This window comes from Cupressus sempervirens, chromosome 2, assembly GCF_028749045.1.
Source record: "Cupressus sempervirens isolate cs-2001-9-10 chromosome 2, ASM2874904v1, whole genome shotgun sequence".
NCBI classification, from domain to species: domain Eukaryota; kingdom Viridiplantae; phylum Streptophyta; class Pinopsida; order Cupressales; family Cupressaceae; genus Cupressus; species Cupressus sempervirens.
Genome location: NC_143119.1, coordinates 185,710,554 through 185,728,582, shown reverse-complemented (window position 1 = coordinate 185,728,582; position 18,029 = coordinate 185,710,554). Strand labels below are relative to the sequence as shown.

At 35.5% G+C, this 18,029-nt stretch overlaps 1 protein-coding gene across 2 annotated transcripts in view; it reads left to right on the top strand.

Moving 5' to 3' along the window:
* The window catches only part of LOC149571698 (P-loop NTPase domain-containing protein LPA1 homolog 1-like), a 262,301-nt gene that overhangs the window by 238,892 nt on the left and 5,380 nt on the right, over positions 1-18,029 (top strand). The gene's annotated exons all lie outside the window — the stretch shown is intronic.

Here is an 18,029-nt window from a genome sequence, read left to right as displayed (position 1 = left end):
TTTGATAGACACGCTAAAGTATTTAGCGATATTCCTCATGGGGTTCCTCCTGACAGAGGGATGGATCATGTTATTGAGCTCGAGGAGGGAGCCAAACCAGTTATGATTACTCCCTATCGTCATCCTAAGAAACACAAGGATGAGATAGAGAAGGCGATTAAGGATTTGTTGGAGATGGGGCATATCAGGCCCAGTAAGAGCCCCTTTGCTTCAGCAGTAGTATTGGTAAAGAAGAAGGATGAGACGATGCGCATGTGCATCGATTACAGGGCACTGAATAAGAAAACAATTAAAAACAGGTATCCCATTCCTAGGATTGATGAGCTGATTGATGAGTTGCATGGGGCATGCTTCTTCACCAAAATTGATTTGCGATCCGGATACCATCAGATCAAGATGAGAGCAAAGGACATTGAGAAAACAGCCTTCCGATGTCACTATGGCCACTTTGAGTTCATGGTTATGCCATTTGGTCTAACCAATGCACCCGCTACATTTCAGAGTTGTATGAACCAGGTATTCAGGAAGCAGCTGAGGAGATTTGTCTTGATCTTCTTTGATGAAATCTTGGTCTTCAGTAAGACTTGGGAGGAGCACTTACATCATCTGGAGGAGGTGTTATCTATTCTGGAGAGAGAGTCATTGTATGCCAAGGAATCTAAATGTGAGTTTGGCATGACTGAGCTCCTTTACCTTGGGCATATCATTAGTGCAGATGGCGTTCGAGTTGATCCCGAAAAGATTAGAGCTATTGTAGAGTGGCCTACTCCCACAAACCTTACACAGCTTAAGGGATTCTTTGGTTTATGTGGTTTTTTTAGGAGGTTTGTTAAGGGCAAAGTAACAAGAATCAGAATCGGATCGAAATCAGCAAGGCCGAATCAAATCGTGAATCGGCCATGAATCGGAATCGAATCGGCCATGAATCGGAAAATTTAAAAAACCCTTGAAATTCAGTGAGTAACTTATTTCATAAACCCTTTATCGCTGATTCGATTCACCGATTCACAAAAAATCGTTTGGCTTGAATCGAATCGCCGAATCGCGTGAATCGCATGAATCGCCGTGATTCTTGGAACTTTGGTTAAGGGATTCTCACAGATTGCTACACCCTTGACAGATCTTACCAGGAAAGGAGCCTTCGTGTGGACAGGGGCAGCACAAAGGTGTTTTGAGCATTTCAAGCAGGAGAAACATCCCATTGCATTCGAGAGTAGGAAGCTCTGGGGAGTTGAGAAAAGTTATTCTATGACCGGGAGATGTTGGCCATAATGCATGCATTGGTCAAATTTCGATCATATTTGGAAGGTGGACGTTTTGTGATCAAGACTGATCACAACAGTATTAAATACTTCATGAGCCAGCGTGATCTTAATGACCGGCAACAAAAATGGGTGACTAAATTGCAGGCTTATGACTTTGACATAGAGTTTGTCAAAGGAAAGAAAAATGTGGTGGCTGATGCCTTATCTCAAAGACCTCACTTATGTGCTCTGGCAGAGATTTCAGGAGATTGGAGAGATCGGATTATAGCAGAGTATGTCGGAGATGCTTGGGCTTCTGGATTGATTTCAGGTACCATACAGGATGATCGCTATGAGGTGATAGATGGATTGATCAGAGTTCAGGACAGGGTTTATTTGATTCCATCATCACATTTGAGAGAGGCGATACTGAAGGCATTTCATGATGAACCCACAGCTGGACATCCGGTGGTCTTCAAGACCTACAGGCAGATCCGAGAGCAGTTCTCATGGAAAGGGCTCAAGGATGATGTTTAGAGGTATGTCAGGGAGTGTGTGGTTTGTCAACAGAATAAGGGAGAGCACACATTTCCTGCAGGTTTATTATAGCCCTTGCCCATTCCTGATAGGAAATGGGAAAGTATTTCGATGGACTTCATCACTGGTTTACCACGAGTACAGGAAAGGGATTGCATCTATGTGGTGGTGGACCGCTTGACGAAGTTTGCTCACTTCTTTGCTATTCCGTCCACTTACACAGCAGCACAGGTGGCAGATCTTTTCTTTAGAGAGATATTCAGGTTACATGGGCTACCCAGATTCATTGTCAGCGACCGGGATAGTAAGTTTATGAGTGTTTTTTGGCAAGAGTTGTTTAGGTTGTGTGGTACAGATCTTACACCTAGCACTAGTTATCATCCGCAAACAGATGGGCAAACAGAGATTGTGAATAAATGGGCGGAAGGATATTTGAGGAACTATGTAACTACACAACAAAAGGCTTGGATCAGATGGTTGCATATGGGAGAGTATTGTTATAACACCACTTATCATATGTCCATCAAGATGACTCCTTTTATGGCACTCTATGGTTATGAAGCACCTAGCTTCATGGATTTAGTTTTGGGGGACAGTAGAGTGCCCAAAGCCAAAAACTTATTGCAGGATAGTCAGGACATCCTGAAAGTGCTCAAAGAGAATATACAACAGTTCCAGAATCAACAGAAATTGAATGCTGATCAGCACCGAATAGAGCGTAGCTTCGAGGTAGGGGATATGGTTTACTTGAGGCTACAACCATGTAGACAGTCATCGCTCAAGAAGAGCGGAGCTGAAAAGTTGAAACCTAGATTTTATGGTCCCTACAGGGTGATTCGCAAAGTGGGCAAAGTCGCCTATGAGCTTGAGCTTCCAGAGGGCAATCGAGTGCACAATATGTTTCATGTGTCTAGGCTTAAGAAAGCCATCGGTCAGAGTGTAATGCCTTCTGCAGATTTACCCCCTTTGGATGAGGAGGGGAAGCTTGTGTTAGTACCCGAGGCTATTCTAGACACCAGAGAGAGGAAGCTTAGAACCAGGATAGTGAAGGAGTATTTGGTCAGATGGAAAGACCTGTCGGAGGAAGATTCTAAATGGGAGAGTGAGCAGGTTATTTAGCAGGCTGGACTGAGATTGCTTGAGGACAAGCAATTTCAAGGGGGGTGGACTGGTATCAGAGCACCTGGGCACCCTTGGATGTCTCAAAAACTAAACCAAATTGCTGAAAGGAATTATGTCAAACAGTTTGCATTCAACTTCTTATTTCTCCGTTTAATGTTTTAAACCCTTTATAACTCCGAAAATCAAACGTTTATTGTTTGTTGTGTTTCGTGCATGGAATTGGTATCATACAACATAAACAAGAAAGAAACTACAATGATATGCAAAGTGGAAATGAACTGCTGCTAATAAAATGTTATTTTCAAAATTCATAAAACCAAATACATAGCAGATTTATCAACTCACTAATTACTTCAGCAGTATTGACATAATACTCCAACCCATGCTTATGAACTTGCTGCTACAATACTTTGTCCTTTAATTAGTCCACTACCTTCATAATACCATTCCCTCCAAGCGGCATAAGCGTCGGACAAGTAGTGAAGAAGATATGAGCAAAATACCAAATCTGCCTGTAGCCGGAAATGCAACTAAACTGCCTGATAATGAAGCTAATTACAAAGAATTCCAAAGGCCAAACCCCAAGGGAATGACGTCTAGAATGTCACAAGAGAGGATAGACGTCCTCAAATGCCAAGAACAGAGCTGCAACTCACACACCAATTTCTTCTCATATTCAACCTGCCTAATGAAGCCACAAATGCTTCCTTTTATTCTATTTCCAAGGGTTCGCTCATCTCATATGGGCAATGTGGGATAAAAGATGTGTAATATATAAAACATATATTAAAATACCCCTTATGTCTCCCTTGGGTACACATCACCATAAAATAAATATTAAAGTAACACTTTAATATTTTACAATTAAATTAGACGTTACTTTAATAAAACTTCAGGCATTAAAATATATTAGCAATCGGACTCCGAATAATGCGAGTGATAGCTCATCGGAAAGCTTTCACCGAGGAGTATCGAATCCAATCACCAAAATTGACCTGCACTGTGTCCTGCCGACTTACTAAAAATAGTAAGTATGCCTGAAACTGAGTAAATCAACTTCGTTTTGGCCCAAACTGGAAATGACTAGGCCAAAACATTCCAGGATCCCATTAAACCCTTCGTTAGCCCTCGGGACCATGTAGAACAAGGCTAACGCACGCACACTTGGTCAACTGCTAAAATGGGGACATTACATATGAGCTCTAGTGAATGAAAAGAAGTCTCTAATGGCATCTCTGTTGCTTCAAAATTAGCATCAGAAAATTCTTCAATAGAAATCTGGTTCTCCTCTTCAAATAATCAATGCCTCGAATAATATTCTTCAATGCTAATAGTCTCCAATTTAATGATCTTCAAAATTGGCCTTAGGCCACAGATTTTTGCCCTAATGAAGTGACTGAAATATCACTTCCAATTTGCAATAATTCAGGTGATATTTCACATCCTCAAAATTGCTATCAATGGGAGTTTTCGTTCCCAAAGACAAATTGATTATCTGCAGACCACTCGGCTCCACAAATACTCAAGAAGAAATCATCAATCATCAATATCCCATCTGCCTTCTGAGAATGAAGCTCAGGATGCCTATTTATTCTTTTTTTTCCACTTTCTTCATAAACTTCTAGAACATTAATTTATTAAGTGACTTTATAAAAATATTTTATAATTCAAGTCACTTTATTAAATTAATTAAATATAAAGTTACCTTTTAATATTTATTTATTTGATAACTTTATAAATAATTAACTTAATATCACTTATTTATTTAATTAAAATAATTAATTAGTCATCCTCATAAAATATTCATTATTTTGGACAACTTAATTAATTAAATTGATTAAATCAAATTACCTCCAAAACGAGGACATTATATTCTCTCATTATGATTAAGTTAAGAGGGAGTGTTAATCCTAAAATAACTATGATAAACATAATGGTTTGGACTTCTGATCCTACAAATCTAGCTATGCATTAATATCCTTTGTATGGATTTAACCTATTAAATGCCTTATGATATTTACCTAATCGGCATCCCTCTTAGAGCATTTTTTATTGTTCTAATTGTCATATTTAGTGTTAGTACATTTACTAACTAAATCTATTTAGATGAGACGCCGATCTGGGCTAACTTATCCTTTGGTTTGTAGGGCTGACCTAGGAAGAGTTATGTCCCTTCTTAGGACATGACTCTTGGGTGCCCTATATATATGAGATAGGGATGTTGATAAAGGACACACAAGAACAAGAAGTCAGTTGTTTTAGCATTCTCTGCCTCATTCGAATTTGTAGTAGAATATATATTATTGCAGAATTATTACCTCAGTAAGAAGGACTAGTATATCATCCTTAAGATCAAGTTCATCTCTAGAACGAGAAAGGTTTTATATCAGTTTGTTTTAGTAGAATTTGCAGAAAGTTTACATATATATTATATTATACATTATTAAGTTAGATAGTTAATAAATATTAATCAAGGGAAATATACTGATTATTAAATTGATTAATTCATCAGCTTAATGAGACATGTCCCTTGTTATATGTATATAATCTCATTGGGCTACTCCTGGAAAGTATAAAAATCACGACGACAGTACCATTTCAAGCAGCAGTCCTCTCTAACACTTGCATAAATTTTCACAGCCCTGCACAATGAGAGGTGTATCAGCACCATATCAAAGAGCGATTACACATTGATCAAATTTCAAAGGTGAGCTTCAATGTTTCCTTCCACTACCTTCGAATCAACAAAGTAGAGTTTTTAAATTTGGGTTGGTAGGATTTTCTATGAAGAGGAGATTTTAGCATGCCATTCATATTACTTCATATGTTGAGTGGCCATCAAACTACCTACTGATATTAGTTTGCAAGATGCAGTCAAAGTTCAAGATTTTTCCTCATAGCTTGACATACCAATTAATAAAGAACAAATATTTCATTTGAATTGATTTACGTTGAAATCCTTATTTCAAGGCTTGGGTCAATATTATTGAGCATTTGGAAATAGATAAAAGTGGATAACAGATTCATGAACTACAAAGCATAGACTTCACCCACTTTGGTCATGTCATAAGCAAATGAGGAATATAAGAGGTTGGTTCACAGAAGCATTCAAAAGATTTGATATGGTTTTTATCTCATGTTATATACTTACCGTTCCATATTATTGATATTGTTTTTTTGTAATGTCCCCGTTCTTGGGCCTAATGACAAATATAAAATATTGTGGACAAGAAGTGGCAGTCCTTCGACACATACAACTAATTAGCACACAGATATGTACTTGCAGTAATCAGCAGAAGAAGTAGGAGAATGAAGAAATTCAAAGAATTGTGAAGTTTCATGCATAAGACAATTTTCTCAGTTAGGAGGAATAAAGATCAGAGGATCATGAGCAATAAAGAGAGCATCTCCATTTACAAGACTGTCCTTCAGAGCTTCCAGTAGAATTTCAGATATAAATGAAGTGATATAAAGATATCTTTTTTGTATCGACTAATCCTAGATTAGTCTTTATTTCAATCAATAGCAATACTTGACTTGTTGACCCATAGTTGATAAGAAAATGATTTCAATCAAGTAATAAAAGAAGCCGGAATTGAGCATCAAGATAACAATCAATCTTAATTAGGGATGAACGATCATCATATGTTGATAGAGTATCATCAATATTACAGACATTATTATCAGTAATAGAATGGGCTGATCAACTAAAACAAGAATACAATGGTAAAGATGACATTGATTTCATAAAAGGAATTACCAAGGCATCTCTTAATCATCTCGTAGATGTTGACTTATCAAGCTTAATGCCAATCGATTTCCACAATCCATGAAATATTAGTGCTAGTGTTTCTGGATTTGATTGTGTATAGTTTTAGCATCACTACAGACACAATCAAAACTAGAAACACTAACACTAATTGTGTCAAGCTATGAATAGTGAATATGATAATTAAAAGATCAGCTAAGGCATTGGTTTATACATTAGTGGAAGTCAGTGATTCGTATAATACTAAGTAATATTGATTCAATAGATTATGACAGATCAATATTCAAACCAATACAAGCACAGTTAGTTAAGAGTGTTAACTATCAATATCAATTACGGGAAAAATGTTATCGAAAGTTCTAAACAACTAATTGTTATCCGAAGAGGCATTATATGAAGACAATGATTAGTAAGGCAGACCAAATTACATATGAAAGTGTGCAATTAGTGTTTGGAAAGGACTTGATAATGAATGGACATGACTTGTTGTTCTCATCACAACATATATGAAGTCATTCAATAACAATCCAGTCACATGAGATTTGTGGATTATTTCTTTGTTTTTATATCCTATCCAGATTTGCTTTGTTAAGAGCAACTGCCTGTTGGCATTTTTGGTGCAAATACATATTAGCCATATCAGAGACAACACCTGAGGATTGAAAAGATTAGAGATTCAGATCAGACACTGTAGATCCATCTTTAATGCTATTGTGGTATGTTTTTGTGCAATGAAATCAGCGACATCTATAATAAAATTACATGATGATAATTTATTCTGTACAATCTACTTGTTGAACTCTATATTTTATTTACTTTCAATATATCTATGACATGGAAATGCACCTTAATTTAAAAGAAAACAAAATTAACAGTTTTACTACAAGTTATTACCTTTTTTGCAAATCCGAAAATTTCCCGATTTTATCCCAATTTTATCCTGATGTTTTCAAAAAATCCCTACTCTTTTGGTTTTCCAATTTTTTCCCAAAAAATGGTTTTTCGCTTCTATGGTTTAGATAGACCCTTACACAGTCAGTTGTAACTTTAAAAACCAGATAGAATTTTGAAAAGCGCTCAAGTTAGAATGTGGGAAACTGGGTTTATTCCAACATATCAAAAACTGATAAAGATCCAATGGTTCATTAAAGAGTTATGCCCCCCATACCGAGCATGATTCTATTGTCAAAAGAATTTCATAAACTGATTTCACAAAAAATCTCATAACTTCTTTATTTCTCCATGAAATCAATCGAAACCAAAATATGATAGAAGCTTATTCATTTTAATTTCTATATATACAAACTATACCTGGTTTCTAGTCTGTACATAGCCGTACAAGGCCTGAAAACAACATTAAAAACAGTAAAACCAAACAAAACAATAAGTTTGATTGCATTAGAATTGTTCTAAAATGTTTCCTGCTTCTCACTTCTGATCTGGAACAACCATTACAATGATTTTTATTATATTTTGATAGTTACAACGACTCTTTGAATTCTATGATTCCCATTTTGGATTTTGGTGCAACATTGCAAAATATTGCACAATTATAATTTCTATCAATGAACTTTTACAAACTTTTACAAACAATAAAATAAAGGATTAAAATGATGCTAAGGAGCTCCAGCACCATGCTCCTGGATTTGAAAAATCTCCATGTCTCATGGAAATGTGCTGCTGATAACTTGCAAACAAATCACTGCCTCTTCATCTTCATTACTCTTGATGCCTCTTCTGAACTCTATCCTTCAACTATGACTGCTATCAATGGAGTTTGAATGGATGCTCCAAAATCCCTTCAACCTACCTAACTACCAATATCCTAGTGTGGATTGCCTCCTTTGAAGCTCTATCCACACACTCAGGATCTTTTGGCTCTGATACCAATATGATGCAAGTACAATTGGTTTAGGCAAGGATAGATCACAATAAGCAAGGTAAGCCAAAACAAGGCTATTATCCCAGTCCTTCAATGATTTAGACAATCAGGTATAAGGGTATAGATGCTCACAACTCCATCTTATCACCACAAACTCACCTATTTGAATATTTCTACAACCACTCTTAAGGCTTCACCAATCTCCTGTTTGACTCTTCACCTTCCCAGCAATTCACACAAACACAAACCCTCCAAGAGCATTTCATATGCTCCAAATATCCTATTCCATGCCATTCAACACAAAACACATTCATCCAATTAACTCATTTTAATGGATAACAAAAATAAGTTTATCACAGTCCATATTCAGGCACTTTAGATAGAACCTTACACAGTCATGTAACTTTGAAACCAGAGAATTTTGAAAATCACTGTGGTCAGAATGTGGGAAATCAGCTTTCTTCCAACATATCAAAAACTGAGAATGATCCAACAGTTCAATAAAGAGTTATGGTCCCCATACCGAGCATGATTTTACTGTCAAAAGAATTTTTAAAACTGTTTCATTAAAAACCTCATAACTTTTATTATTTCTCCATGAAATCAATCCAAATTAAAACAAGATGGAAGCTTATTCATTCTTCTTTCTATCTATACAATTTATACATGGTTTCCAGGCTGTACATGACCGGACAAGGCCTGGAAACAGCATTAAAAACAGTAAAACCAAACAAAACAATAAGTTTGGATGCACTAGAATCACTCTAAAATGTTTCCCACTTCTCATTTCTGATTTGGAACAAACTTTACAATAATTTAATAACGTTTTGGTAGTTACTAAGACTCTTCGAATACGTAAATCTTTGAATTTTGTGAGTCCTATTTTGGATTTTGGTACAACACTGCAAAATATTGCACAATTACAATTTCTGTCAATGAACTTTTACAAACTTTTTAAAATCTTTTACGTTTGGTTATGTTCAAATCATCTAGATCTATAATTTCCCCATCCTCCAAAAATCAGAAGTTTAATACAAATATGAAAAATTTAACTTGAAAATAATTCCATGCAATGAAAACATCCAAACTATTGGAAATACAAGAGGAGTAATTGAGAGGGGAGGGGTAAATCAATTACTACTAAAATAAATCCCAGATCCCTCAGATGTCAGTACAGAAAAACAAACAGAACACTGCTGAAACTCGGTAAACACACATAAAATGTTGTAACTCGGTAATAATTGAATTAGCTCGGAAAATACTTAACATATAAACTTTAGATGTTATCTGTGATTACCATTATTTTAACTTAGTTGCAAACACATAAAAGAAAATAGCTTGAACACAGTAGACACCAAGATTTAACGTAGAAACCCAATTTGAGAAAACCACTAATTGCAACTAGTTACTATTTTTCACTCTTATGAAGCGAGTCCTGTTAGGAGCCAACCTTGTTAAAGGTTACAAAACATATTGTTAGGTGTGACCCTATTAAAGGATTTAATTACCCTGTTAGGAGTGGCCTTATTAGAAGTCTTGAGACAACTCAATAGAACTGCCACCTTGTTAGAGGATTTGCAAATAGCTGTTAAGCCAACTCTGTTTAAGAGATTTTTGATCACTGCTACAATGGTTAGAGAGTAACAATGAGATGACCTAATTTGAATGCAACTGATTTGTTGATTACAGATCTCGGTTATAGCTTGTACTTGATCCTTCCTAATCGAATATGGCTTTTCTGCTTCACAAGGTTACTTTGCTTATCTTTCAAATTCGCTTCCTCTTCTCATGATTAGATCTTCTATAACATCTTCATGCTCTCTCACACAATTTGAAATCACAACTTGACCTTATATTTATATCTTCCACTTTGTCAAGTCGGCTCAAATACAATTTAGAATAATTAATATTCATCACCTTAGTCGGTTGGAATCAATAGATAAATCAATTAAGCTTAATATGCCAAAATAAGAAAATCTTTCGTTAGCGACCCAACTCGGTAGAAACTAACTCAAAAACAATTTCTTTTGTGAACCAACAGAAGCTCGGTTAACACTGCAAACCTCACGAAAATCCTTTGACAATCGAGTGAGCTTGGTTAGCACTAGTTCCATCCAACTTTCCTTTATTAATTGAGTGAGCTCGGTTAACACTCATCTTTTGCATGCTTTTCTTTGACTCTCGAGTGAACTCGGTAGACATTGCCTTCTGAACTAGGCAACCACAAGAATGCTCAATAGACACAGAAAACTGTCTTCACTGTCCGAGTGAGCTCGATATATACTGATTGATAATGATTATGACATTTGTGTAACATCAAAGACAACACACAATTAATCAATTGTATCCAACAATCTCCCTCTTTGGCATTGATGGCAACACAACATGTCATAGCACAATGAAATTTTGGATTGGTTCTTTGAGAATTCCATCAGTGAGTATGAGCTCTTCCTTTCATTGCATTTTTCCTCTGCCTGCAACAACTTCTGCCAAGTTCATTCAAAACTTTCTCCCTTTTTCAGCAAACTTCATCTTTGTAAAACTTTTCCCTCTTTGGTTCCTTACTTTATTCTGGTTCCAAAAATTTCTCAAAGATATGATAGTAAACTTCTCCCTCTTTGACAACACATGCCAAAGACAATAATTCTGTAAATACCAATGTACCTTAAGTATTGATTCATTTGCAATATGCCCTTGCCAATTTTGCACCAACTAATTGATCTTCAAGAGGTTCTAGTTGATGCATCACTAAACTTCATTTAGTGAATTTCAGATAGGGGAATGACCCCTAGCTTATCTCTTAGATACAGAAATGTATCCTTAGGTAATGGCTTGGTAAATGTCTGTAATCTGTTCCTTTGTATTAACATATTCCAATCCGACTTCTTTTTTTTGCACCAATTCTCTTAAGAAGTGATATTTTATTGCAATGTGCTTTTAGTATGCATCACTGGATTCTTTGATATGTTAATTGCACTGGTGTTATTACAGTATATGACTATTGGATCCTTGATCTCTATCTTCATTCCTTCCAACAATTGTTTGAACCAAACAATGTTAAAACAATTAACTGCTGCTGCTACATATTCTATCTTTGCTGTGGATTGAGATGTAAAATTTTGCTTCTTGCTTGTCCAAGACACTAATCTTTTACCAAGAAAGAATGCTCCACCGTTAGTGTTTTTTTTGTCATCAATATTTCTTGCCCAATCAGCATCAGTAAATACTTTCAAGTCCAAATTGCCTCCAAGTTTACATCATAAACCATAGTCTTTAGTACCTTTTAGAGATCTCATGATTCTTTTAATTGCCATCATGTGGATTTCCTTAGGATTTGCTAAGAATCTTGCCACTATTCCAACTGCTAGAGCAATATCAAGCCTTGTGTGTACTACATACTGCAATTTTCTAATCATTGATCTGTATGTGGTCTGATCTACTTCTTTGGAATCATCATTTTTGGAGAGCTTATATCTAGTAGACGTAGGAGTTCCAACTAGTCTTGAATCTTCCATTCCAAACTTCTTTAGTATTTCCTTGATATACTAGATTGAGTGATGTAGATACCATTTTTGTTCTTCTATATCTGCAATCCAACAAAGAATTTTATCTCACCAAACATGGACATCTCAAATTCTTTACTCATTTTTTCTGAAAATGCTTTGCATAGATCATCATTTCTTGTAAATAGAGTATTACCAACAAATATTTCTACCAACACAATCTTCTTGTTTGGTCCTTCCTTTATATATAGACTACTATTATCATTTGTCCTTTGGAAGCCAATCTGTACCAGGTAATTATGAAGTCTTTCATACCCAACTCTGGGAGCTTGCTTGAGACTATATAATGCTTTGTGTAATTTGCAAACCATGTCTCTTTTGTTAGGATCTACAAAACTTTCCGATTGTTCAATGTAAACTTTTTCATCAAGAATTCCATTCAAGAATACAGATTTAACATCCGTTTGATATACATTAAATCCTCTATGTGCTGCATATGCTAGTAAAGTTCTAACACCTTCTAGTCTTACCACAGGAGCAAAAGTCTCACCATAGTCAATACCTTCTTCTTGAGAATAGCCTTTGCATACCAATCTTGCTTTGTTTCTTGAAACTTTTCCATCTTCATTCAGGTTATTTCTGAATACCCACTTTGTACCAATTACATTTTTATCCTTGGGTCTAGGAACAAGAGTCCAAGTTTTGATTTTTTTCTATCTGTTCTATCTCTTCATTCATTGCTACAATCCAACTTTCATTTTCCAGAGCATCCTTAACATTTCTAGGTTCAAATTCAGCAAGTAAACATGTACCTTTTAATTTGTCTCTTGTCATTGTTCCATCAGATTTGTCTCCAATGATTTTGCCAAGTGCATGATGCCTTTTGACATATCTTGCTAACACAGGCTCTTTTGGGCTTTGAATGAGTTCCACCTTCTTCATCTTGAATTTCAGTTTCAAGCTCAGGTCTTTTTGTCTGTGACTTGGGTCCATTAGACTCGGTTTGAACTAGCTTGGTAGTCTCTGATTGTGACTTGGGTATTTTTGACTATAGCTCGGGTTGCACTGTCTGCAACTTGGTAACTGTTGGAGATTTTGGGGACTCAGGAGATGAAGCTTCCTTTCTCGCAGATAGATTTGGTAGGGTATTAGTTTTATGGTAAACAAATCTTCTGTAATCTTCTGGCTCCTTGTCGCTTTCTTCTTTACTCTTCTCTGCAAACTCATCAATTCTAACATGTGCACTTTCTATAATCTTGTGAGTAGACAAATTCAAACATTTTTTATGCTTTACTTATACAAGAATATCCTAAAAATATGCTTTCATCACCTTTTACATCAAATTTGCCTTTTCTAGATTCTTTTAAGATATAACATTTGCTGCCAAATATTTTCAAGTAACTTACATTAGGTTTGTAGCCATACCATAGTTGATAAGGTGTTTTGTTTTAATCTTTTTTCAACTATACTTTGTTCAATGTATGAATTGCAGTGTTGATAGCTTTCTTCCAGTATTTGAGAGCAACCTTCTTTTCAATCATCAGGGTTCTTGCACAATCCATGATAGATCTGTTTCTTTTTTCAGCTATACTATTCTACTGTGGTGTACCAGGAATTGATACTTGTCTTTTGATTCCTCTTTCAATACAAAAATTATTGAATTCATTGGAGATGAATTCACCACCTCTGTCTGATCTTAGGCATTTCAACCTCTTTCTAGTTTTCTTTTCTACTCTTGCTAGATACCAGTTGAATTTTTGAAAGGTTTTTTATTTTTCTTTTTAGATACATTACTATCATCATTCTAGAATAGTTATCAACAAAAAGAATGAATTTTTTTTTTGCACTATAGCTTTCTATTTCAATAGGTCCACATAAGTCTATATGAACAATTTCCAAGACTTCTTCTTACTGATAGTTTGTGCTCTTGAAGCTAGTCTTTCCCATCTTACCAATTTCACAATTCTTGCATAGACCCATGTCAGGCTTCTTCAAACTGAGAATACCCCTTACTTTTCTATGTTTACTTATTTTAATTAGATTATCAAAGTTTATATGACATAGCCTTTTGTGCCATAACCAACTTTCCTCTACTTGAGCAATAAAACATGAACAATCACTTAGATCAAGATAAAATAGATTACCTTTTGTTTGCTTGCCAGATCTAACCAGATTTCCTTTTTTATCTAGTAGTATGGCCTGTCCATTCATGAATTTTACCTTGAATCTAATGTTATTCAACTGTGCCACACTCAGTAGATTATGCTTTAGTCCTTCAACCCAATAAGCATTGTCACATACAAGTTTTTTAGTTAATGAAATACATCCTTTTCCTTTTATGTTACAAGGTTCATTGTTTCCACATCTCGCACTACCTCCATCATAATATTCCATGTGCTCAAATTTTGTTTTGTCACCAATCATATGATGTGAACAACCACTGTCAATAATCCAATACCATTTTTGCTAATATGAGAGATACATGCCATCTTATCTCCTTCATCATTAGATTCATCTTTCACAACAATATATACCATTTCATCTTCACTGTTATCAAAATCTTTAGCTATAAAACAAGTTTTCTTACCTTTGTTCTTGTAGTTCTTGGAGTCATTCTTGCCTTTGTGCTTATTGCTTTTCTTTTCATTCTTGATTTCCTTATTTGGACACTTAGCGGCAATGTGACCAATTTCTTCACAAGAAAAGCAAATCAGAGGAACTTTACCTTTGTACTTTCCTCTGTCTTTGGAATACTTTCTAGCAAGTAGGGCTTCAACAACTTCAAGATTACTGTCTGAACTTTCTTCTGATGTTCCTTCTTCTTCACTTCCTAATTGACTGGATTTTGATTTCTTACCCTTTTCTCTAAGTGAGAGTTTAGCTTTAAAAGCAGATTCAATAACTTTTGAACTTTTAACATAGTTATCAAAATTGTCCAACTCAAAAGCTGTCAATCTTCCAAGTAGAGCATCCAAAGATATTTTATTATTTGCATCACAACTCATTTTTTGAATAGTAGATACTCTAATTGCATAAATAGGAAGAAGAGTTCTAAGTACCTTGCTTACAACTGTTTTCTCTTCAATGTCTCCTCTAGATGCTTTGATTGCATTTACACTTGCTTTGATTCTTTCCACATATTTGGCAATGTTCTCATCTTCTCTCGTTCTCATTTGGTCAAATTGTTCTTTGAGGTCCATAGATATCTTTCAATTTGGTCTACATTACATGAGCAGTTTTGCAATCCTTTACCTAATCAAATTCAGCATAATTGAGAGCAAATGCAATATCAATCATCATGATATTATGATTTTTCTTTTCAGCAATATCTTCAACTGATAATGTTCCAGTGGGAGTTTTGTATTCAACATCAAGATATTTGCAACCTGAATCACTGATAGTAGCCAGGTGTAATCTCATAAGTCCTTGTCATGTTGCAAAATTGTCACTGTTCAGCTTGAGAATTTCTCTTTTATAAGACATCCTGATCTTTAGCTTAGGTCCTTGAAACCTTTGCAAGCATCAAAAGCTTTGATACCAATTGTTGGAAATATAAGAGGAGTAACTGAGAGGGTAGGGGTGAATCAGTTACTACTAAAATAAATCCCAAATCCCTCAGATGTTAGTATAGAAAAGCAAACTGAATACTGCTGAAACTCTGTAAACATGTAAAATGGTGTAACTGGGTAATAACTGAATTAGCTTGGTAAATACTTAACACATAAACTTTAGATGTTATCTGGGATTACTTTAACTTAGTTGCAAACACATAAAAGAAAAAAGATTGAACACAGTAGACACCAAGATTTAACACGGAATCCCAATTTTGGAAAAACCACCAATTGCAACTAGTTACTGCTTTTCACTCTGAAGTGAGCCCTATTAGGAGGCAACCATGTTAAAGGTTACAAAACACATTATTAGGTGTGATCCTATTAAAGAATTTAATCACCTTGTTAGGAGTGGCCTTGTTAGAGGTTTTCAAACAATTCAATAGAACTGCTACCTTGTTAGAGGATTTGCAAATAGCTGTTAAGCCAACTTTGTTTAAAAGATTTAGATCACTGCTACAATGGTTAGAGAGTAACAATGAGATGACCTGATTTGAATGCAATTGATTTGCTGATTATAGATCTCGGTTCTAGCTTGTACTTGATCCTTCCTGATTGAATATGGCTTTTTCGCTTCACAAGGGTACTCTGCTTATCCTTCAAATTTGCTTCCTCTTTTGATCATTAGATCTTCAATAACATCTTCATGTTTTCTCACACACTTTGAAATCACAACTTGACCTTATCCTTATATCTTTCACTTTGTCAAGTCAGCTCAAATACAACTTAGAATAATTAATGTTCATCACCTTAGTCGGTTGGAATCAATAGATAAATCAATTTAAGCTTAATATGCCAAAACAGGAAAATCCTTCGGTAGCCAACCCAGCTCGTTAGAAACTAAGAAACGATTTCTTTTGTTAACCAACAGAAGGTCGGTTAACACTGGAAACCTCGCAAAAAATCCTTTGTTAACCGAGTGAGCTCAATTAGCATTGGTTCCATCCAACTTTCCTTCATTAACCGAGCGAGCTCGGTTAACACTCATCTTCTGCATATTTTCCTTTGACGCCCGAGTGAACTTAGTAGACACTGCCTTCTGAACTAGGCAACCACAAGAATGCTCGGTAGACACAGAAAACTGTCTTCACTGCCCGCGTGAGCTCGACATATATTGACTGATAATGATTATGACATTTGTGTAACATCAAAGACAACACACAATTAATCAATTGTATCCAACACAAACTAGCATAAACATAATTGGCAACCATCGAATGAACTCTCTATTAACATAATTGCATTGATTTTTTGACATGGAACAACATGTAACAGTAATTGCATTGATTTTCTGACATGTAATATGTAAGAGGTCTGAAATTTAGAATCATAACAGAAGACCTTAGTATGGATTCACAAAGAAAACTACTATACCACCAAACTATGCCAAACCAATGCTACCCAATCTACTCCAAACTTCTCCAACTAAAATGGTTTGTTCATCAAATGAAAATAATAACACAGGACTGATTACAGGCTCAATAACAGCAGCATGCTGTTGTATCCATTCATAAGCATCAGACAATAGAAAAATCACAAAATTATGCTTAAAAAGCACTCCAGATGTCACCTAAAGTAAAATTGGGAAACTGGAAAAGAAGCAACCAATGATCCACCAAACTTCCTTCAGCTCGGCTCTAAAAAGAAAACACAGGTCAGCTGTATGTGGGCAAAGCCTGCTATCCCCAAGTTGGTAGATTTTTCCCCACTGTTTCTAGAATGTTTCCTCATAAAAGTTGTAGACGAGGTGGTAGGCAAGGTTTTTGAGGCATCACTTCATCCATGGTACAAGAATGTATCAAAAAATCCACAAAAACATAAATTTATTATCTCTATTATTTAGTTTTAACTTTTTAGTAAATGCATCCCTACCATTATGAGAATCAAGAAATAGGTAAGTATGAGATATTTTCAACAAGTCAAATTGTGATATCGCTATTAGGATTCAACTGTGTAGGCTTTTGAGTCAACCTCATTGACTCATGTTTCATGAGTAGTGGTTCACATGAACCCATCTCTCATGAGAATGAATGGAACACTTAAGCACTCATTGTATATAGGTGATGCTCACAAAGGTGAAGCACTGGGACTTCCCAGGAAGTCACCCATCTCAATACTACTCCATCGCCATCCTTGAAACTTGGAGTTGTGATATACTATTATGGCTAGCCTTAAAACTGTAGTCTGTTGTAAAATTTCCAAACATAGTAGAACCGCACATTATTATTCCAATTCTTCAATGTACTGTTGATTCCTAGAAATAGGGTATTTTCAATAATTTATTATATGATAGGTAAATTTATTTTGTGAATACTTTTGTGTAATAACCGTATTCAGTTATGCAAAAACAAACCCATTCTT